The 24,865-nt window shown below is 37.0% G+C and overlaps 1 protein-coding gene across 11 annotated transcripts in view; it reads right to left on the reverse strand.

The window, feature by feature from the left end:
• foxp4 (forkhead box P4) overlaps positions 1–24,865 on the reverse strand; it is a 281,713-nt gene that overhangs the window by 117,498 nt on the left and 139,350 nt on the right. For 2 of the 11 annotated variants that reach the window (XM_015342586.2, XM_015342578.2), the window contains exon 1: positions 20,111–20,629. The exons of 2 other annotated variants lie outside the window; for them this stretch is intronic. The gene's annotated coding sequence lies outside the window, so the exon portion shown is untranslated. Of the gene's footprint in view, positions 1–9,282; positions 9,398–15,416; positions 15,913–19,954; positions 19,976–20,110; positions 20,630–24,865 lie in introns of those variants that run through there. 7 more of the 11 variants (XM_015342587.2, XM_006628461.3, XM_015342582.2 and 4 more) reach the window with 6 other exon arrangements.

Raw genomic sequence — 24,865 nt, forward strand, 5'->3', positions numbered from 1 at the left:
TGTATCTCTCATACAATGAAAAACGATAATTTGTCTAACTTACCTCACTGCCTCCTAAACAGGAAAGAGTAAATACAGTAATGGCAGTCTTTGTATTCTTCAGCAATTTTCCTTTGTTGTTTTATTTAGAATTTTCCTTTTTTTGTTTTTGACAATTATTTTTTTGCACAGCTATTTAAATAGGAACAAAAGAATCTTCCTACACTGGCAGGATAAGCGAAAAATTACTGCTGGAAATAATGCAAATGTATGTGTATAGGTGCATATTCAAAGAAAACTAATTAATAGATTATATATTCAGGCATGGTTAAGTTCACCGTTATCTTCTGTGTAGAAATAGGTGTGCCCCTTCATTCTGCAAATTTCAAGGCTCTAAAACAATAAACAGTTCCTTTAATTTCTGTACCGTTTCCGTCTTTAAAGTAGGAAGGCTCCGTGCAACACTTTCTGGAATGATAAGACATTTATTCAGGAAAAAAAAGGAAGCGCATCCAATTAAAAGAAAACAGAGGAAGATAAAAAAGCAGACTCTTGGTTTTAGGGGTTAAGAGATCTCCGAGTCACATTCCGCAAAAAACAATGCTTTTGCTTGTCAGTCACTGAAATGACAGATTGATATGATCGAGAACACCAGAGCACCAGGCAGCAGTCCTGTCCACTACACTATTCTTTCCTCTAAAACATTCTCCAAGCCTCTCATGAGAGGCATCAGAGAGGTTATGAACTCAGACAGCACAGGCTCACTGCTCCAGGACTCTGCTTTACATCATGTGCTGAACTTTTAACCTATTCACTTTGGGAGGGCCTGTGGCCAGTTTATTGATAAGGTAATAATGCAAGATTTTTTGTAATATCAGGTCTATTTCTATTCCCCATTTATAAATACTCCTTTGTGGCATGTTAAAGATCAGCTAACCCCTACCTTAAATTAAAACACTTTTCTTTAAATTGCAAAAAAAAATCAATTTATCAGCTTTCACTTTGTGGTTAGTACCTATGATATTCAATTAACTTCGAGGAAACTGATACTATGGCAATAATACCCAAGACTGTATTCACACATCTTGTTTTATATCTTTCTAAATAAAAAACTATCCCCTGTATGACTGGCACATTAATCAATAAAAGCTGTTAGTAAAACACTGCCTGCAGTGGTAAATTACATCTTGCAAGTTCATCGGCATGCAATTCATTGCTTTATGAAAAGCTTACACATGAACACCTATTGTGCATCAGTTTGGGTATTTAAGCCATAGAAAATGAGGTTATTGCATCATTCAAGCTTAAATTAGGAACACCAAGACACATGTGTAAAGTGACAGGTATGCTTTTTTACAGCACATCTAAAGCTCTTTCTTTGTCTCCGGCCTTATAGTCTGACTTTGAAATATTTTTTGCATTTCTTGCACTTTTTAAAATATAAAATACCATTAAAAATAAAACAGGGAAAACATGAGCTAATCTTTATCTTTGTTTAATTGAACATGCTGTGCAAATAAGACCTGTCGCGCTCTGTATAGATAGTGTAATCAGTACCAGCCCAGCCTCATACATAAAAGCACCTCTATCCATTCAAAATGATCCAGATTAAAGCTAAACACCGGCTGGGGTGTGCGAGGGGGGGGGGGTGGTCCTTAACTTGAATTAAATAAAAGGTACTTAAATAACACCTAACAATCAATACACACCCAACCACTTGCTGGCATCTACTCTCCTGACTAATGAATATTCATGTTCTTTGTCGCTCAACAACGCTGTGCCACTGTTCAGCTTGGTTGTGCACCTATCACCAGAGAAGGCACACTGAAAAGGTTACTGCATTTGTAAATATGTACGTAATCCAGAGCACAGTTTGTGGGAAAAAAAAGATTAAAGAAAACACTTCTGCCACACTTGAGAGCATTGGATGTCCACTTGGATTGTTCTGGGAGTACAGGCTGTGTTACTCTACACACTTCATTTATTAGATTTTATAAGCGATTACATATCACCTAAAAAAATAATGTACTGTAGGTTTTCTTTTTCAGTCTTACCTCTGTATTCACTCAGTTCCAGGTAACAAGTAAGGGTACAGAAATGTTTAATGTAGGTGTTAAAGAAACCTACATCATTCCAGCTAATTTTAGCAGGTGCCAAGACCTCTTACCTTTTTTTCTTAATATGGAGGTAGAAAATACATTTCTGTATCTTCATTTAAAGCTCTGTGGCACTCTGTGGAGTTTACTGTAGTTAATTAAGTGTGCATACACACACAGAAAGCACATAAAAAGTTTAATGCTGCCTCATAAAGTCAGACAATTAATAAAAAGAAATCTGCTTGGAGAAGCACTTTGTCAAAAGCTGGAAGTTTGGCTCTATGACTGACAAATTTTAAATAAAACTATAAAACTATTCCTGCAACACCCCACCACCACAAACAATGCGATAGTGATTTCACTAGGCTGCACTATCTGAAAGTTCAAGGGTGCTGCCACTGTCTGCGCAGAGCAGCTCAGAGAATGCTTTTCGTTCATGAGAAAATCACATATTCATAAGACATTTCAGTGCTGAGGATCAGCAGAACTGGTATCGCCAGTTATAAGATCAGATTTTCTGTACGACTTGCTTTTTATTGATATTCAATGAAATGGCTTGTCATTTGTAGCCTTATATTCTACACTTTTTTTAAATCAGTGAATAGTAGAGCAGAAATTAAGTAAACTGACAAACTGCAACCATTCTGAACTTTAATTAACTCCTCATGCCTGTCAAAACTAATATTTTAAACGTGCACAGACTCATCAGCTCAAGAGCAGTCACTTAAACTGAAGCTGAAGTGAAAAGTGGGAGGTTTCAGTCATTCTGTTCCTTTTTCTTTGCCACCAGAGAGACAGCTGCTAACACAAACCTGTTGTAAAGTGACAGCACAATACTGCCAAGAGCAGAATCTGGGTGAACACATACAGTATATAGTATATATTTAAAAACCTTCTGAAATATTAAAACATGAATATTGCATGAATAAAACAGAAAACGCAATATCATCTAACACTAATATTGAGCAAATGAGTACTGGGATTAGCGCCAACAGAGAAAATTAGCCTTTAAAACTCTAAAATCCTAATCCTGCCATTTTACAGCTGTAAAAGTTGCCCCTTTCGTCACCTGATGGCCCCACCCTTTCAGAGCAGACTTACATGCAATGTTTCCTCTTTCAGATGATCTATATAAACCAAACTACGTCTTAGAATCTGGAAAAGTCCATAATCCATTTTTACCCCAGCTCTAAGTAAATAAGGCCAATACAAAAACATTAGGTTTGAGTCCTTGGGCAATGGGGGAACAATCCTGAAAAATATGCTTTTACTTCCAGCCCCAAACACTAAGTGATGGTACAGCTACATCAACAGAAAAGAGCTCAGTGCAGTAGCTGGCAAACACCGACTTGGCAAACAGTTGTGTTGTATGAAAACTTCTAAATATATTCATAAAAAGTATATTCTATAATATAACCAAATAAAACATTCATTTTTTCTAAATAATACAAATAAATATAATCAGGAAACACAGAAAACTTGTACATGGAAAAAATACTCCATGCTATTGAAATGTGCAAAGTTTATACACCGCCCACCACAATCCGAGTGTGTAAATTCAGAAAACTCAGTTGACTTGGATTGTTTGTTGTATTTGAAATGCCCAGAAAACTGAATGCAGGTTTAACAAACAACTCTTAACAGCACAGACTCTAAACTTTCCATGTTTTACAATCTATAGACAAAACAAAAAAAGTTTGAATTAATATGAATAAATAGAATTCATGAATAAATATGAAGAGTGATATCACCCATGCTGTATATCATTTTTAAAAATTTAGACATTTCATTAGGATGTGGTTTATTTTAAAGTAGCCAGTTCATGCAATTTGGAAGAATTATTTTTTTTAGTGCTGCACGTTTGCTTTAAGGCTAGTTATTCTCAACAAAGGGAGGACTGTAATTTATACACGGTTGATGGACGAAGCCTAGAGAAGACCCTGGAATGTTTGCCAGCTGCCTGGTTACGAAAGAGAAGCTGGGTTTCATATTTACGCAGTGGCTGAGAAAATAACACCAACTTGTTTACAGAGCCAATAGCCAAATATCCACAAATCTTTAATGGCAGAGTCAGTCTATTCCAAGAGAAGAAAAGCAGAAAGCTGATAGTGACCAACTTTCTGTAAACGAGAGCGCAAGAGCCTTTTTTTCTTTAAGCTTGTGTTTTTCCCAGTCTATAAAAGTAACTACTTTCTGTTGAATAGGAAAAAGGGATGAAAAGTTTTTGTGGTCTCATTTTAATTTCTAACTCTACTCCTGTCCCAAGGATGGCAGCAAACATCCACATTCAAGAAAACGTTTGTCACTTCTAAATGATAGGAACTCTCGGATAGCAAAAGCACACAGACTCAAAAGCAGCACAAGAGCCCACAACTGCAAGATTTACTTCGATTTTAAAAAAGATGAAAAAAAAACACCTATTAAATAACTTTAGGCAGTATAAGAACTCTTTAATTATTTCTCATTATCGCACATTGAAACTGATACCTAGGGGTAGAGGTGATTAGGAACAAGTTGCACTGTGTATGTAAGAAAAACGAACAATTTAATTAAGCTCCAAGACCTATTTCTGCACACACTGTATAATACCTTACTGTGTACATGACAAGTACCACGGTCAATGTGAGTGTGAACTTCCAGTTGCATCTGTTAATGAGCTAAAACGACTTTGTTTGATTGGTACTTGAAATCAGACCATGGGCCAATGACACATGTCATCTGCCATAATCTGGCGGGTACCAGTTGTGTCATTAGAGAGAATCTGTAAGCCATATGCCACTCTCTCTATAGTGCCAGCCTTCCTGTCACGACGCTGGTGCCAAGCTCGCTCACTCTCCCTTGAAAAAACTCCACTTCATTAAGAAAGTAAACACAAGTGCTGTCTGAAGTGTCTAATTAGTCCCCTAATTACTCCCCGCTCGTTACTAATGCAAATTAGATTACGCTGCTTAACTTCATCGTGTCCACAACTGCGCTGTTAATTGCGGCCTTTTGAAATTAAATTACTCGCTAATTAGCATATCAAAGCCATTGATTCGGAGCCAGGAAAAAGAAAAAAAAACAACAAACGCCAAGTTTTGCTAATGAGTTTTGCTAATTGAATATCTACGTTCAATATTGAGTTTTTGCCAGTTTGCGCTATTTAAAAGCTACACAGTCACTTCCACGTGTGAATTTAAAAGAAAAAACTCTTCTGCATAGCAAAGCTGCACCATCCCTTTCCTAGAAACTGCTCCAGGCCAAACAAACATGCTTTGAATATTTCTTTTAAGCCCGCCCTAAAAATAAAGTTTTGTTTTTGCAATTGTATTGCGAAAAAATGTACTACTTTACAAAACAGAAAAGAAAGGATGTAGCAATCCCCAGGGGTCATCAGCATTATGAGAAGAAATACGACGCTTTTCTAGTCTCTGCTGCAAAGCTTAAGTAGGTTATCAAAGGTCAGAATATGCAAAAAAACGTTTCTGAAGCAGGTGTAGTGAAGACAATTTTCCAAACACAAACGCGCTGTGCTGACCACGGGTTTCTCTAAGGGAAAGGAACGTGATCCGAGCGCTTCAACTGGAAGGTGCCCATCAAGTCCGGGCCCTCCCCAGCTGCGGCGAGCCCCGCAGGTACTGTCATGTCCCTCGCGCTCAATCACCAGCCCTTCACAGGAAGCCCTTCTGAAAGAGCAAATTACCCCAGATTACTTCAGTAAGCTGTTCTTTTCAAAGAGTAAGTCTAAAAAGCCATTTAACACCGATATTTCTTTAATTATGCAGCACTAGAGAATTTTCATTTCTCCACTAATGCACTTTCATAGACCTCCAGCCGACCATATATAAATATAAAATAAATATTAAAAAATCTAATATAATTTCTTAGATCTGTTGAAGAAAATTGGTACCAGCCTTCTTAATAATAGCTTGCGATCATTAACTCATTTTCTAAGTGAAATCATTTTAGAAAAATACATTCAAATCTTAATAAAACTGGCAACCATTTCTGCTTTTAAATAGGAAAGAACTTAAGATTCATTTTTAAACTTTTCTTTTTCTGTCATTTTTCAATGTCTGCCCACCAGGGAATCTCTGCCAGTGCAGAATCAGAGTTCATTGGAAAAAGTTTCCTTTTATTGAGGTTCCGAACTTCTAATTTTGAATAAAACTCTTAATAATAAGAAGAAAAATGAATACTGAAATTGAGAGGTAGCCAGACAAAAAAAAATTAAATAACCATGATAATTAGATGTAAAGATATTATAATTCCGTTAAGGGGATGCATTGAAACTGCGGCACTACAATATTTGCTCTAATTGTCAGAATTACCATATTAACCAGTTACCATTTGAGTAAGTTGATTAAAAAATTGATTATTCGTCTATTTCTTTTAGGAGTTTCTTAATCAAAATCTAACATCCTTGAAAAATTAATTTGAAGCCCCTCTTATCAGTTAATTAAATCTCGTTGGAAGTCATTTTTCTGTGAAGAGTGATTAGACGTTTTCCTCTGTTCTCTACTGTTCAGACAGCATGACGTTATAAAAACTTTTCAGTGTCTCATCATACATTAAAAATAAGAAGAATAGAATTTCTTTGAAGGGCCTCTTTTTTTTTTTCAAAGCCTACGCCTTCCTGATAAATTGTGCTATACCCAAAAGATCTCTCACTCTTGTTAAATTCATTCTCATTAATGATTATGCTGCTGGAGAGGGAAAGCTGCACCAAGCCACTGTTCAGAATTGTCCGCATTGACAGTGGATTCAGAGGAGGAACCAACGGCCAATGAACTGCAATGATCAGGCAGTCATTCCATCCAGAGAAGTTAAACGGGTAAAGATCACAGACAGGTACTGTATAATACAGACTCATTAGCCATCTCTCTTCAGGGGAGTTCGAGACCTCATGCCTCTCTGAAATATAACTCATTTCAATTCTTATTTTAAAAAGCCAAATGATAACAAACTATCTCTAAGCAAAGGTGACATCACGAACACATTATTTATGAGGATAATTTCAAAGGAATCATTAACAGATGAAGGTTTGACCAGTGCTGCAACCTTTAGAGTTAAATTCTAATTTGACCTACTGTATATGTTGCCATTCCAAACTCTTGGTTAGACAACCTTGGAAAACAAAAAAGCCTTATCTCAATTTATACAGACTAAACATTCAGAAAAAGAGATTAAAAAATAACAATACTATTGAAGCTAACATTGTTTAAAAGGGAAAGTGCTCCCAGCACTGTTCAATCTTACCAATCAATAGCGTATCACTTGCCAAACTGTGATTCATTTACCGTAACATCCAGAGCACTGTTGTTAAAGTATTTAGCACACAACCTTACTACACACAGTATATTCCAGTTTCGCCTGGGGCACACAGAAAGCACCTGCACAGACATCGATATACAACATATGACATACGACAATTGACAGAGCATTTTTTATTAACTGTCGATATTGACAGGTACTCTGTGTGGTAATGCACGTAGGCTCCAATCGCAACTCATGTTGTCTAATCATTCAGGGTGTGTCATAAAACGTTCATACACACTCCCCACAGCTACCACACAAGACACGCAGGCACAACAGAAACTTTAAAGGGCAAAGCAGCAAGATTTTCTTTAGGTGCTGCTCCCTTCTGAAACCTGAACTTGTCTGTCCACATGGTTTCTTTGTACATTTTTATTAAGATTGCATTTACACTCAATAATATTTACCAAGCCAGAACCATTTAACCATTTGTAGGAAACACTGTTTTTCTCATTGAGTTCAGGTCTGCTCTAATATATAAGCAGGCTTTTCAGTTTGAATTTGAGAAAAGTGAAAGAATCTGCCGCTAACATTTTGGAGTTAAAAAAAAAACCTGAGATTCCCTTGTTAAAGAGGTGCAACAATAACAGTGCCACTTTGGCAATGAAATGTTAAGACATGTAGTGATCTATAGATCAGAGCTCCTTCATAAGAATCCAGATTGATTAGCTCATTAGGGAGAAGAACAGAAAGTGTAAAATATCTTGCCTGGAGATGCACTATCTCACTAATGCTGGAGGATGTAAATTTGGGAAGTTTCATCTTCTCTCCCATAAGCCAGGAAGATCAACTGTCATAAATACTTTCAGACATGGCAGGTGCTGTGTGGTGCAACTCTCCCTGGCACAGAAGGGAAGGCAAGACAGAAAAGGTTGCTCAATTAGCCTGATTAGTTAACTTACTAAAAGACCAGGTAACACAGATTAAAGAAGAAAAGACTGCTGGTTACGATCAGTCACAATTAACTCTGGTTTGAATACAGATCCCAGTACCTAACATTTTTCCCAGATATTTTTCCCCTCCCTTTCATTTTTCAAAGAAGAAATGTCACTGCGTCTGACTGGGAACTACTGTGGTCTAGCACAGCAGGAACTCAAATCTATGCGTCCGCAATCACTTGAAAAGAACTATCAATTTCCTACGCAATTAACCCTGTGGAAGAGAAAAAGAAATTTAAATTTGGGATGCTAAATTACTCCTTTTCCCTGGTCCCCATTGGGTATGCTATTAAAATCAGGGAAAGCGAAATAGAAAATATCCTCAGGGTTGAACTTGACCTCCTGTTCTCGGGTTCAAACCTGTTACTTTAAAAGCAACCACGTCCCATTAGCCGTCAAATTGCAGAGCTGTTTTACACTGACAATAACCTAATAAATGAAGAGGGAAGTCTTAAACCACAGACTTCAGCCACTGAAAAACGATCTTCCACAGGACCGGCTAATTTTATTTGAGGAGGGGATGAAAAGATGGCATTTAAGGAGAAGTCAAAGCTGTGTTTTTGAAATTACCCATGGTATATAAGCACTACGACGGCCTGCTTCCAGCCAGCGGATGGAAACCAATAGCTCTAACTGCAAAGCCTCACGAGATAATGGTGACAGCATACTTACAGCAAATACAAAACTGCTGTCTCCGGGCTCTTTAGCAGAGAACCCAGGAGATGCACTCAGAAGCAGGGATTTCGGAAAGTTTAAGGCAAACTTTGACAAAACACTAGAAAAATGCCTGACGATATACGTCTCTGCCTCTCTCTTAGCTGGAGGATGCCAGGTTTTCATTAAATGTTCCTTTCCTGAAAGAAAAGCTCACTGTCGGCACAAGGCAGTTGATCCTGACCTTTTTCACAATGCCAAAATAATTAAAACCAAGGGAATAGAAATTATTGATACAGGTCGCAAGAAATAAAACTGACCTTCACTATCCGCTGGTACAGACCGGTTTTCCATGCGAATCCGCTGGTATTGTCGAGCCTGTTTCGCCAAGAGTCAATGGGTTTTTTTAAAGCTCGGTAATAAATGTCGTTAGTCCTTGAAAGAGAAAAAAAACTACGTTTATGTTTTCTCCATTACTAGCAAATTGTTACACATCAAAAGAAACCTCAGTCTTAAAAAAATAGAGGAAAAATGAAAGAAGGAGCTTGGATGACAATTACTTAACCAGTTATAACTTCCTTGTTACTCAAATCAAAGCTTGTAAATAATGGGCTGTGTTTATTTATTTACTCTAACTCCATACTTGACAACCGCATCCTGAGCAAAGGTCTTTACCAAATCCAATTTAGACCTAACACAGAAATCTGTTAAAAATGTCTCTGCTCTGTTGCCCTATTTCCCTGAAAAAACTAAAACTTCGTGTTGGTTTGATAAAAAATCTCTTACCAGCAGCTTTCCATAAAAAACAAGTAGCAAAACATTTTGGAAGCTACGGTCCTACCTTTTGTCCACTAAGACTTCCACACAAAACTTTAGCGGTTTTGCAATTAAGTCCAGAGCATGCAGGTTACAATGTGCACACCATAGTTACTGAGAGTCAAAAAACAGCTGAAGACAAAAAGTCTTTAAAGTTTCATCTTACACTACATGCGTTGCGTGGTCACCGGTAAACGACATTTACGAAATCAGCAATTTTTAATTTAAATTAATTTTGAAGCCTTTAGATAAAATGGACCGATAGCTAGAACCTCATGATCCTTCTTTATGTCCAAAATACAAATGGTTCTAAATGAGATCTGCTTTTCCATATGCAGCGAGCTTATGTTCTAGATATGAAAACCATTAATGTACACGTTTCTTTTCAAAAATTGCTTCCTAGAACACAAATAGCACATTGCTTTCATAGCTCATCATCTGTAGCTGAGAAATGTTCACAAAATGTAGCAAATAAATGCATTTTAGGAAAGACAAATTTAAAGAATGATGAGCTAAAGCTTTAATGTTACAAAACATAAGGCCGATATTATTTCCATTCTCTTCAAAACCAACTATAAAAAATGCTTTTAATATACATTCCTTTGCTGACTGAGGTATGCTAACCCTTTCAAAAGAAGGTTCAAGGGCAAAATAAGGACTAATTTAATACAGAAATTGATGGAAGACTGCATTGTTTTCAAGTTACCTTTAAATCTAAGCAAATGTATTATTAACAGGCAGCCCACATAGTCTTAAGGTTAAGTCAAGATTATTCAACTTGCATGCAGAACAGATTCCCAAACTAAATTGAGCCAAATAGAAAATAAAATAAATGGTGAGCAGATAACTTATCCAGCTGCTTAGAGTGTTTAAACTGTATGATGAAAAGGACCCCTTTATATGTTTATTAAATCTATCCAATAGAAAAAAAACGAAAGACGGGATCGCAGATGTCTTACTTCTTTGCAACAAAATGAAAAAAACAGAAATAAACTGAGCTCATGATTTTCTGTCAGGATCATAGAAAACCCCTGAAAATCACAACAGCATTGTGGGTGTTTTGAAAATTCTAAAGGCTGTATAGTGTAAATACTGGCTAAAAATATACAGTTGAAAATAAGTGAACAAAATAAATTGAAACTGTGCCCCCCCCAAAAAAAAACAAACTGAAGAGACTGTATGATTGATAAGAGAAAGACTTAAATCTCCCAAAAGTTTATACTGTATATATGTAAAATACATTTGTACATGTGCTATCTTGCATTTATTTTATGCACAGGTCACTTTTAATGTTTTAGATTTATTCCAGTATGAACGACATGTAAAAAGAAAAGAAACAAACATAACATTCAAATAACATCTGAATTCCAGACGTAAAATTATTGAACGGTACTCCTATACTTACTTATAAGTATTACATGGGGGATATACTGTAGGAGTCTATTTTCCACCAGGGTCATATTTTGGAAGAGTTATTTTATGCACTGCAGAACATAATAATGGAATTAAACCTTCCAATTTTGAGGTTTGTCCCTTCCAGGTAATTTTGCTACATGGCTAACTTCAGTACAGTAGACGACAGATAGCGAATATCTGCCAAAATTCACCTGAATTTCATAAAGAAGGAATGCATTTCCGGATTTTCAAACGAAAAATAAAAAACACCTTAAAGCCATCAACACACAAGACAGATGTAGACTATACAATTAGCCTCACCTTTCTCCTGGAATATAGCTCAGCTGTGTGCTTTTTGGGTCCTTAAAACAATACCGGCTTCAGAGCCTTAGTGCACTTCAGGTTATTTTAGAGCTAATTCTCCCTCCTGTGAAGGACCTCAGAGTAGACACTGTAATCTACTGGGTTCACAACAATAATTTTTTGAGGAAAGAGCGCTGCAGATTTTAAATCCTTTTACAAATGTCATACGCTTTCAGTAACCACAAAACAGCCGGCAGTCTTGATGTCCAAACAGTCAGGGGCTGCTTTCATTCCCATTTATGGGATCTATAGTGTGTAGAGAGAACTGGCCATGAAGGTGTTTTTGTTTGGGAGGGTAGGGGTGGCCACATAGTTATTTAAGCAACAAGGCTGAAAAATGCAGTAATAGATGTACTTCAGCCAGCAATGCCTTCACCTTCACCTGACAAGGAATACATTTTTTTGATGGGAATAAAGGATACCACAAAAGGCTGTTATTGTACACCCCTACCTCTGCAAATTAAATGTTATCAACAGCACAATTAACTAATGCCATCCACTTAATATTTGAACAATATCAGTTTGGCAAATAAAATAACTTCAATTGTCTCGCACTTCAACAAGAAAAAAAGACTTAAAAGTCATCATCTAAGCATTCATTTCTACTGACAGTTTTAATACAGGGTTTTAAATTCCTAAGGCATTATAATGTAATCTATTTCACACACAGAGATTAGCACATTTATGAACCTTTTATATAGCTGAAAAAACACAAAAAATAATATCAGTTTTGAGTAAAAATTTAGATATACGTACTTAGTTCCAAATATTTTTAAAATAATGGAATCACAATAACCTGTCATCTGAATAAAAGATATAATCATTTTAATTGCTATATATGTACCCTAGCGAGCGTGATTCAGTATTTGCATATCTGTGTTAGATTCCCAGACAATGTCATCCTGAATGTTAACAGTTGTAGGCTGCAGACAATATTTTCATCCCCAGATTGGTTCAGAGCATGTTAATTTTTGCTGACATGTAGACTGTCCGCTCTAATAAAACATTCTCGCTGAACTCTAAACTCGTCTGATATGATAAAGCAACAAGCCCTGAATCTCTGGCAGGAGATCAGCTGGTACCAACAGCGCGAGAGATCGAGACACTCTGCGCGAGTCTTGCACACAAACAGTAATTACACAAGTTTTGTGCATCCTCGGCTCCTCATGGCAACACAGCAGGTACAGCAGGGTGCTTAGTGTGCAACTGGATTTTTGCACACATGCTACAGTTCACAAAATTTTGCAAAGCACTTCCCAACTATGAAGTGCACTGAAAGGCCACCACAACACACCAGCACATAGTCTTACAGCTCCTGTCCTTTTGAATCTCTTCAGAGGGCAGAACTCTGGGTTCAATCAAAATCTGAGCTAGATGCTTGATTATTACAGCCTCTTTTGCCACTCAGTCCGCATGGCAAATATACAATATCTGTTCCTTGAGTTTGCTGACATATAACAATACAGTCCTTAAAGTTGTCAGATTTATTTATTTCAGTAGACATCCTGTGTTGGCCATCACAAGTACCATACATAACACAACACCATTATTTCATTAGTAATCCAGGTAGTGCCAATGAAACGTAGATGAGTTTATATGGTTATTACTTATATGATTACCCAATGAGCGGAGGATTTATCAAACCCTACAGTGCCCAAATGTCCCAAAGGAACACAAGTCTGAGTTTGCTGCAGCTGTCACTGGATTAGGATTTAAACAGCATGCATGATTTAGTTGACAAGAATTTAGGTGGCCACCATAAAAACAAGAAACAAATTTCTAATGAAGATCTTCCCAGATTCTCTACTGAAATCACATCTCTTGCTGAAGGGAATATATTTTGAGTTCTCTTTGAAATTAAAGGATAACAGCATCTTCATAAGACATAAACTGAATTGAAAATATGTATACTCTAGAGTTCTCGTCTTTGTATTTCCATTTCATTTTTTACTAATGTCCTCTACGTTCTTCAAAGCACAAGATGTCCCAATTTTGCAAGCCCTCACACCCTGTCGCCTTTGCTCTCTGAAGATTAAAATACACAGAAAGCAGCGTTATGAGGATCTCATAAAAAAAGGCAGACTGAAAGAAAATCCATAACGCAAATACAGCTGTCAAACGTAATGCAAAGTTAGCAAAAGTGAATCTAGTGACCGCTGGGATCAGCTTCTGACTAAAGAAACCATTCTTGAAGAGACATATCACCCTGTTCATTGATCACTGCAAAATCGTCAACTTCTACAAACACACAAAAAAATCTATATTAGAAATGGTCCACTGGGAAAGGTTAAACTCGCTGTGGCAAATCTGGAGAGAAAGGAGAGAGGTGCAGTTTATTTTTAAAAGTGTCGCATAACTTTAGTTTCAAAAGCGAGAATTTCACAGACAAAATAAGCCTTTGCATGTACGTCTCCTATTCTGAAGGCAAAGTTAAGAAGAAGAAAAAAAGTTTCCTTCTGCACCCTCTTTACTCCATAAAGATCTTTATGTCAAGAAGCACTAACTTGTTTCAGCACGGTTTTGTACTTGAGAACTGGAAACAAAGCTCAGAAGATGCTGCAAAAATATTTCAACCTGTCTCTGCAACAACATTTTTAATTACAGTCCGTAAACTGAATTACCAACTCAATTCTACGATTTCTCTCATGGGAAGTTTAGCTAATGGACGCTAAGACTAATGACCAACACCCTTAACTCCAACATACTGTCATTTCCATCCAGTGGGCACACCACGTTTCTGCAATACTTTCTTCTGCACATCAGAAGGCAGGAATTTCTTTTCAGTTGTTTTTTTATACAGCTTTCCATTACTTTCATCCATTAATCACCTTTCTATAGAACAGAGAACTCTGTCCTACCACAAAGAGTGTGAACAAACAGAAATACTGCACAGTGTATCACAACTAAAAAAAAAGATTTATGCATGATAGCTTGCTAAACACTTTAGTATGAAGCCTGCATCTACATAAGAAAAAACATCTCTTCTAAAAAAATCCAAAAGAAGGATATCACACAGATTTCATTTTAATCACAGAAAAACTGCACCAAAACTGAGAGGGCTCCCTAGCACTAATTCCTATTTAACATATCTTCTGGCAAAATTATGTTTTGAATGTTTGTTTTTTTTGTTGTTGTTGTTGTTCCCTGTAATGTTAAGACATCAGCTTTCAGCTTTTCTCCTTTTATTTGCTAGTGCTTTTCTGTTCATGGGGTCAATCTGAAGAGATGACTCCGAAAGATATTTCCAAACGCACTACAGCTTTCATCTTTCAGTAGGCATATGACAGTGGGGTACAGGTTAGAAAAAACAACTCCTAATGCTCCAGTCCTCACCCTTCCCTTCCCAGCCCAGCAGAAAACCTTTGTTGTTTTAATAGGATTAATTGGACTTTGCTGGATTAAACAACTGATTTTTTCATCTTTTTTTGTTCTTCTTAACTATGCAGGGTTTTCTAAAGTATAAAAAAACTCAATTCTGGTTTTCCTGCAATTGCATAAACAGAAAATATACTAAATTCATGTTCATGGTTTTACAGAGCTTAAAATGACAGGACTGAAAGACCAAAAATAAAAACAGCCCTCACTGTCTAAAAATGTAATTTATTATTCCCCCCAAAAAAATTCAGCCCGTCAAAATCCTGAATAACAATTTCAATTAAAGCCATATGTTTTAATTGACATTCACAGAAATGGATTCAAATTTCTAGTAAAGTCCACTACAACTGGTACTGTTTTGAAAAGCCATCGCCATCGAAAGGAAGTTTAACCTTTCCCAGGGTAACATTTCTAATTTGAAAATAAAAAAACATGCACACATCATTTAATCCAAAAGTAAAAATGCAGCAAATCATAAGAAACTTATTTGAATATATCATCTGACCTAAATTCAAGTCTTACGTGAAAAACCTGCACTTAAGATCCAGTGTAAACGATCTTCTTAAGAAAAAACTTTGAGAGAGATTGCATCCATTGTCATTTTTGAGCAGTAGTGATAAGAATACCAAAAAATGTTTAAAAAAAAAAGCTCACTACAGGGCTCATTTGTTTAAAGCTTGATAAGACGACCTCTGAAACCACAGATCCATCCAGCCTGCCCGACAGGATCCCGTCTCAAATCAGGAAGCTCGCAGCAAAGCGCGTCTCCTTTGAGTGGGAGCTGGGCTGGCTAGCAGGCACACCCCAGGAATGACTATGGACAGAACTTGGATCAAACCAAGGTAAACCTCATTTCCAACAAAGCTAACAGCTTGAGGTGCAAATCAGTGGATGGTTTAAAAAAAATTGAAAAACCCAGCATCTTCTTTTTACCGTCCTTGAAGATCATACACATTCTTCCCCCACAGTCGCAGGCTCAGGTGTCTGTCCGGAGTTTAGCTCAAAACATCCAACACTTGGAACCCTATCCCAGCTCCAGCACATCTCAAAACAGCTGAAATTATTTTTTCCTTATTTTGTTCAATTGCTTCACATCCATAGTTGGATATCACCGTAAAAAATGACACTGCACAATAGTTTTAAAGCACTGAAGGAAATCATAAAGAAGGACAAAAAAATTAAGAAGTACAAACACTTGGATGACTCCTCATTAGCACATCAACAAGCCATTAAAAATACTGCACACTGAAAACAGCAGGGGCTCTGAAAAGAATGTAGCCACACTTTTTAATAAACAGGATGGCTGCTAAGCAAAAGGTTTAGCTTTTGCAGGTTACAGCTCCACAGACGTGCAGGAGAGACAAAGAAGGACAGACTGCTGTTTGCAGTGTCACTATTCAGTGGAACGTGAACATTCCCTTTTGCCCATGAGGCCCTGCTCCTGGATAAACTTTCCCAGTTGAACGGCATTTGCCGAATTTTGGAATTTGCTTCTAACACCCTGTCTATTTTAGAGATTCCCTGCCACATAGAACATCCCACTTCTTAATCAGGCAAAACCAGAGAATATTTTGGGATACATTCCTGAGCAGCACCTGTATTGTTCTGACTCTTAAGAGCTACACAACCACAGATCGACCTTATTTCTAAATACCTATTTCTCAGATAGCAATCATTAAAGGTTAATCTATATCTGAAGGAAGCAGTCCTCGTATTATTTTTTAAGAAGGTCTGGAAGTATTTGATAAGGGGATTTGTTATTAGGGCCTTTTTAGTAAAGGGTGCAATCTGTCTTTTGGTAGAATTCCCTTTTAAAAAATATCTAAGCCTAAGTCCCAAGATCTACAACTCAGCTCCTTCTGAAGCAGTACAAACTAGATAGAAGTAATCACAGAAAATTCCATAGCACATAATATTAATGGTTTAAGACTATTACACAGGCTAAAAATATTTTAAATAAGTTCATTTTGCATTTTTCAGAAAAAAAGGCATTATATCTGCCAAACATTCCTTTAAGAAGAATAATTGCTGAAATGTAAATGGTGTAATACAGTGTTTCTTTCACTCAAACACCTGGGTGGTTTAAATAGATTATTTGCCTTTTTACTGAAAAATAGAATAATCACATCTTGACAGTTTGCTCCTGTTGATGTTAAAAAATAGTTACTTGAGGAGAGGGCAATTAAGACTTATTCCCTACCTTGTTAGGTACATTAAAAGCGAGGTATAATTTACATATACATGCGCACCATAGCCTACATAAATAAAAGATTTGCAAATAAAATAATGAAATACTATTTTATCCACACACAATACACGCTTTAAAATTGAACTAGGAATCTACCCAACTAAATTCAAATAATTTCATTTACTGTAAACGCTTTCACTGTTCCCATCCTGAAATCACCTTCATGTTGAGCAATAACAGCGTTTGTACTGCGAAACTGCGAAAGGCTCCAAATATAATACCAGTGGGGTAAACGGTCCCTGTCTGTCATCAATCAAACCTTAATAACACCTATGTCATTCTCCAAATGCCATGCGGACAGATCTTAAAGGAATCCTAAAACAGATAATTGCATACAATAATAAGTGACGTTTTTGTACTTTCACGGTGTATAAATTCTAGTTTTTACTCAAATTATGTTTAACACTGCATGCTCTTCTTACCTACATATACACGTTATGTGCCAACTTGGAAAAAAATCTGCATTATTGTTTTTGTACATACATTTTTTAAAAAGAATAACTTTAGACATCCTGTTCTGAATTTCCAAACACATCCTTCAACAAAGTAAATAAATAAAAGTAATTACAAACTTCGGACTTAAAAATGTTTACAGAAAGTGGAGTCTAGCAAACATTGCCTAAGCATTTTTTTCTAAAATAAATAAAACAGCACACAGACATTCTACACGAACTAAAAAAAGTCTTGTCGTGTTCCACTTATTTTACAAGCGGAAAAACAATTGTCTGAAATTATCCCAAAAGGTCTTGGGCTTCCAAGGTGCTTAATTGATTAAGAAATGCGAGACAACCGCAAAAAAGTGCGTGAACTGCGCGCGTCTTGTATACCACGTGAATCAGTTTCTCTGCATTATGCGATAATAAATCCATTTATGTTTATTAATTATTTCATCCGATTAATTCCCAAGAAAAGGTGGTCTAGAATTGCTGTGGCGCGGAAGTAACAAATAGTTGCAGCGGAACCGCAGTAAAAATCTCTTTACAGCAAGACGAGAATTTGAAATTTACAGCTGTAAATATAGCAACAGAATTCAGAATGTTTTTCAAATTCACTCATTTTCACTCATAGAGCATACCCATCCAACAATTTTTTTACGTATTCATTTTATTTTTTCATCAATTTTATTTTTGCAATTTAATAGAAAAGGGACATTGATCAAAAAGTCGTGTGATTTTGGAACAAAGTATTATGGTTTCGCAACTTTCTGTTACTATGAGAATAAAAAATGTCTGTCGTAGATAAAAGTAAAAAATTGTAAGCTGCGTTTTTTCCTTTCAGAAAAGGTCTGAAAGAGGATATTTTATTTTGTATTCTTCCATAGAATTACAAGGTTACAACCGCACCGCTACTCAGTTGGGTCTGTTGATTGTTGTGTTCGCTTACTTTATTATATACTTCATGTTTTTAAAAGAATGAGTTATTTGACGGCACATTAGTGTGAATAAGTAACTACACTCCCAAGTCCCGCTCAAAACACTAAAACTGTAAATTAAACACCTGTACTCTCGTCGTAAAGAGGAGCGGACACGGGAATACATTTTGTTTTGCAACTACTTTTAATAAATATTTAAAAATTAAAATTGGATACTTATTCAACTCAAGATAAGGGTTTCCGTTTTAAAATGTATATTTCTAAAACGTTAATAAAAAAACTAATTTTCTTCAATTTTAGATACATTATGATCCTCTATTATTTTAATTTTTTGGAGGTTTTATAAATGTTTTTGTTTTATATCGGAATCCAGTTTAGCAATATAGTCCAAAAGAAAGTACCCGTTCGGGCCTTCTCTATTGTGTCTAGTAGCTTTGAGGCGAAAACAATGCACATAGTAACAAAGTCAGGAAAGTACTCGTACAGGGAAAATGCTCAAGTCTTCTCAAACAGGTCACGACCTCTAAAGACTGAGGCAATTCTGATACCTTCCAGCTACGACAAATCCTAAAAACTGGACCCCCACTCCCCCACTGGTATCCTCAAAAAGTCTACAGCGGGCAATGCTTGCCCTGTAGTTTGCGTCAAAATGAAAGCAACACGTCTGACGTTCGGTTTTGTTCTTAATCGTCTGTTAGTGAAACTGACACAGATTTCAGAACAAATCCCAATAAACCTCTTCTTGCTCCTGGTCTTCGAATATGTATACTTCACTGTGACTTTTCAAACGTTAGTTGAGAAAGCTTTAACGATTTAAAAAATATATTTTTTTTACGCATGGGGTCACGATCCAAGCCATCTTGATGAAGAGGTGACCACATTATCTCTTAAAATCGAGAGCGACTGAAAATTAAGCTTTACCGACAAAAACGCCACTTCGAATAACAGGCTCCGCTTCGCAATTACCTTAATGAGTTATCACTACGGCCGTGGAACTGCAATGTTAAAACAGCTGTACTTTTTTAAAAGTCTGTACCGTAAAGTTTCAGAAAAACTTAACTGTATCGACTTAAGTTATACAACAATTAAAAGTTAAAAGATTTCCGAAGTACATACATTAATCATAAACCAAACCAGTCATTCAGCATTACTTATGGCAATAAAATGAGGTTTGAAATCCCGCTTCTTATCCCTCATTAATAGTTAACACATTGCATTGCTAATAGTACCGGCTGACCACGTTGTTGCGGCGTTATGAAATGATCAGTCTTAAATGAACTTCACCTGTCAAAACTGTGAAAGACAAGTTCGGACCCTAAACGCGCTGAACTATTCACTTCAGAAGTACTGAAAATGGGATTTCTTAAACCAAAAAATGGCACGAGAAGAAATGAAAGACAATAATCAAAATATATCATTCAACCTGTTCGGAAACTTTCCACGCTACCGCAGGACCATGTGGACTTGCTCCCCTTCCCGGCTAGAGAAATGTCCCGGCGACACCCCCACCCCACCCCCCCCAGACAAGATGAAAAAAGGCAACGGAATACCCCCACAAAAAAAGTGAAAAAGAAGAAACCTTTGATCTAAGAGTGATATTGCACGATCATTACTTTCTGCGACAATGGTCTTCCCCAGTCCTCGCTAGCCGCCTGTTAACGCGCTTCCTCTCCAGGCGAGCACTCAGTTGGCGAGAAGTCGGAACCACAATCGTGCACTAGCGCCGGGGCTGCATGATCTCCGCTCCTGGAAGTTGTAGGAGAGGAGAAAAACAGAGAAAACAGCGCGCAGTCTTTCTGAGCTTCTTCTCGATTTCTCCTCCGGCTTGTTCTTTTCTTTCACTTTTCCCCCCTTTTTTTTCTCTTATTTAGTGCCAGCGCTTTCCAGAAGTCCCGACGGTTCTTCCTCGAGTTTTTGGCATCCCGTCTGTCCCCCCTGCTCGTTCGGAGAGAAATCAGTGTGTTGAATTACTCGGGTTGTGTCTGTGTTAGGGAGATGTTAGGGACAGTTTAGTCTACCGTAATTCATCTAAAACAGGTGCGCTCGACATTTCCCCCTGCCTGCCCGCCGCTGGTAGCAGCACGCTAGCGGAACCGCGCAGGCGGAGCGCGCAACGCTCCGGAGCTGTATATTCTTCTGTGAACCTTTCAATTCCACATCTGCCATTGTGACGGCCAGCGAGCGACAGATGTTACTCAAAGGGGAGAGAAACCTTAGCAACCGTTCAAAGGTCGGAGTGTAATACTAATAACAACAAAAACTTTTTTTTTGTTTTTGTGCGGTAGAACTTTTCTTTCCACAGGACCGTGACTTACAAATAATCGATTTATTTATACCACAGAGGGAGGCAGTAGCTACAGAAAAAATTAGTTTCAGACATGTTTCTAATGGATCTTGGAAATTGTTCTGATGAAAGCATATAAGGCAGACAGTAGTAACACTTAGGCTATAAACACTGTTTTACCAGTTTGCAAACTAATTAGAAGCAGGTTACCAGTGATTATCACTGTTTTGTTTGTTTTGGTCAAATCAACCCACAATGTATCACCTATGTAAATTCGTTTTTTTAAAACTTTTTTATAAAATACAGTATCTGCAGATCATACATTTAATTCACACAACCCACAGCTCTTCTATAAAATTTAGCACAACAAGTTTAGTTTCTTGCTTAACTAAATGAGGAAAAGTCCATCGCTCACATAATCCTGCTAATTCTGTGGAGCCCCAGGAGTGGAGGGAAGAGTTTTTTAACAGGTAACACTTGGCAATTGCACTTGACCACACCTGAGCTAAACACAAGAATTCGGCCTCATCTGTTTGTTTTTTTCAGTCTCTGCCCCTTAAGAGTTCAGACTGACAAAACAGAATGTTTGCAGAAGTGTTTCAGGCAGAGTGATGGCTGATGGGATGTAAATTAGTACAGGCATACATTGTCAATAACATGCAACATATTTTATTTAAAAACAGATTTGGAACTTGTCCCATCATCCATATTTTAGGATCTTCATCTAACACAACATTGTTGTCTGTATTCAGAACAAAGGGAATGTTTTTTTTCAGTAATGTATCCTGTGAAATGCCTTATTTTAAAACTTGCTTTTTATTTTTTAGAAGAATAGAAATCCCAGGATGATTGCTCCTTACAGGATGTAGCCTGATTGGAATTAGTTTAAAAGATTAATTTTCTCTTCATAGGAGTGATATCATATACTGTAAGTGCACTATAGTTGATGTTCACCTCAGTTCTGGTGGTTTGGCAGTCCATTCCTATCCATGAAACACCACAGATCCTCCCAAATGTTCTTGTTGCATGAAGTAAAATAATGGTCGAAAAAGCATGAATGAGTTCTTTGAAACAGCATCATAAATTCAGCACAGTTTCATGCTGGATTGTGGATGAGAAAGGCGTTAATTCTTTTAGGAATGCAGACACAGGAATTTAAAAGTGACATGCACTCTCAGACGTGCTAAATATGTTTATTTCTGTTTAATGTGCTAAGTGCTAAGATTCAGGATGAATTTGTATTAATAAAAAGTTGCCTTTATAATTTTCCCAGTGAACAAGTTCTATGCTGTATATATTCCATGGACTGATGGAATGATGCACAAGAACTTGCATTTAAGTTTCAAATACATTAAGAAAGCAACGATTAAAGCATATTTACAGCTGTGTGAGTGATATCCTGGCCTGTCTTTGTTGTCAAATTATAAAAGGGCTGTACAGAGGTCAAAGTCAGAGGTGAGGGAGTTAATAATTACTATAAATAAATGACTTCTGGCGAAGTGAAAAACATCTCTAGGACAAGTCTGGAATAAGCACCGGTAAGAAAAATTACTAAGGGTTGGTTATTGTATGACTTCCTACTGAAAACCTTTTCAAATCCTAGCCCATATCTTCTATTATGAGAGTTGTTTACTTGCTTATAGCACCACACAATTATCAATATTAGTTAGTAATTGGAGAGGTTGTATTGTGATGCACAACTGATCATAATGTAATCAATCAGCATTGTCGACTGTACGAGCATCAAATAACAATTCTTACATTTCTTGTTTGACATTCTGTTGAGCAATACAAACAGAATGCATGTGGTTGAAACTGAACTTTGTAGTCAGAAGAGAAAAAAAACGAATGTGTTACTGTATCTGCACTCACTGTAATGCCCACCTCATAATTCCCCCCCCACCACTGTCAGAGCTCGGTCACAACCAGAGCCACGGGCAATGCTGATCACAGCCTGTCTGTTTGCTTGCTTGTTTGTTTGTTTGTTTGTTTGTTTGTTTGTTTGTTTGTTTGTTTGTTTGTTTGTTTGTTTGTTTGTTTGTTTGTTGTTTTGTCTATCTCAGCAGACAGGAATGCAGTCTGGGAGAGAGAATCACAGTCTTTTGTTTTTTCTGTAAGCCTTGAGCTCAAGTAAACACACAAAACTGGCAACGCTGGCCTATCCTTCAGTGCACTAGGGAAGAAGCCTCTATTTCCATGTTTACCCTACATACCATATAAAAGAAACCCGTTTGCAACACTCTTACCAGTCTCCTACAAATATGTGTTTATGATAAGTTTGCGGTTAATTAGGTTTATAATTATCCCTATTGACAGGTAATTAAACTTAATTATAATTTCCTCTATGAAATTACTGTTTTACAACGTTTTCAGTAAATGAAAGAAAAAAACAATTACACAATGATTCCCTGGGGAAAGAAAGAAGGCTATTATTGTTAACATTAAATTCAGAAAGTTTAACACAAACAAACATTAATTAATTTATTTATTTAAAATGCAGCACACTGCTCTTGGGTTCCGTTCCAAACTGGGGTACCATCTGTGTGGAGTTTGTATGTTATTCCAGTGCTCCATTTTTCTACAATCACCTGCATTTGTCCTGTGTGCTTGCACTCTATGATCCTGGGATAGACTCAGATTTGCCACAAGGCTCACCAGGAATAAGCCATTTTCTAATAATGGATTGATAAAAGGCAGTGGTTACTGGTAAGGTTTGCTGTACTAATAATCCAGCAATACATCAAAGGCTACCATGATTTTTAGATATACTTTTTATATAATCTTTCAATTCATTTTCTTGATCCTTAAAGAAAAAAGATAACAAAACACTGTTGAGACAAAAAGGAAAGGGGAGAAAAGAGGAGCTCATGCTGTATTCCAGGCATCGAAATATAATCTAATACCACAAAACCTTGGGACTAGTACTCAGGCTATCCCTTACTGTAACAAAATGATTTTAGAACTTTAACTGTACTGTAAGTGCAGTATGGGACTGTACGGAGATTCTTTACATGATGGCACTGTTAAGAGTATATTTCTGAGTCAAATTAGACTGAGAGCAGACTTTAAATGAGTTTGACACAGTCTTCACTAGCTTAACTTGCTCTGTAGACAGAGGGATGAATAGCTAGTCAGACCAAAAGACAAGGAATCATGTAGGCTGATCAGACTGACACAGAGACAAATGGACAGACAGGCAGAAATTCTTTATATGAAAACAGAAGCATTTCAAATGCAATCCAAAGAGGGTAAAAACGAAGAAAGGTTATTACTGGCAGTCATCACACAGAATAATACAGAAAAAATAAATGAATACAGAATCCAGAGTCTGGCTCTTGTGGTTTTAAAAAAGTCTAAACATCACCCTGCAGCCCAACTGAACTAGATATTAGAAAATTATATTCTGTTTGTGTCTCGATATAAACAGAAAAAACAGATTACCAGACAAACAACAAAGGGTGGTGCAGGGTTGCTGTGCCACTGTTTACGTTACAAGACAGTGGCTGAGTGTACAACACAAATTATGCAATTTGATTGCCCAGGCGGATCACAAGAAACAACAGCATGTTTTCATTAAAGCGTCATAAAACTGTTTACTGACACAGCTGGAGTTGATTAAAGGGTGATAAATAATGCAGCACAAACTTATTTTTTCCTTCTCCACTGTCTTCTGAATGTATATTAGTAGGAATACTTTTTTTCTTTGCTTAGCTCTGACACCCAGCTGGGGCAATTTGGCAACAGTGTGGAACAAAGTCGCCCTTCTCTGGTTAACATTTATAATAATACATTAAAACATACCACAGCCCCCTCTTTCCTTGAGCCTGTGATAAAACCCAGAGGATGGGGCTTCAGATTAATGAGCTGTTTTAAAGCACCAGGCTTTTTAATATGTAGACCTGGGTTAAAATCCTGCCTTGGGCCTTTTTGTAGGCAAGCCAGAGATTCAAATTCACTTTGCACAGCTGTTTCCAGCCGCACAAGTCACTGTACTGGAAAAAAACGCACTTCGGCTCTGGTCGGCTGCAAAACGTACATGTCTGAGAAAAG

The sequence above is a fragment of the Lepisosteus oculatus genome, chromosome 5 (assembly GCF_040954835.1).
Source record: "Lepisosteus oculatus isolate fLepOcu1 chromosome 5, fLepOcu1.hap2, whole genome shotgun sequence".
Taxonomy (NCBI): Eukaryota; Metazoa; Chordata; class Actinopteri; order Semionotiformes; family Lepisosteidae; genus Lepisosteus; species Lepisosteus oculatus.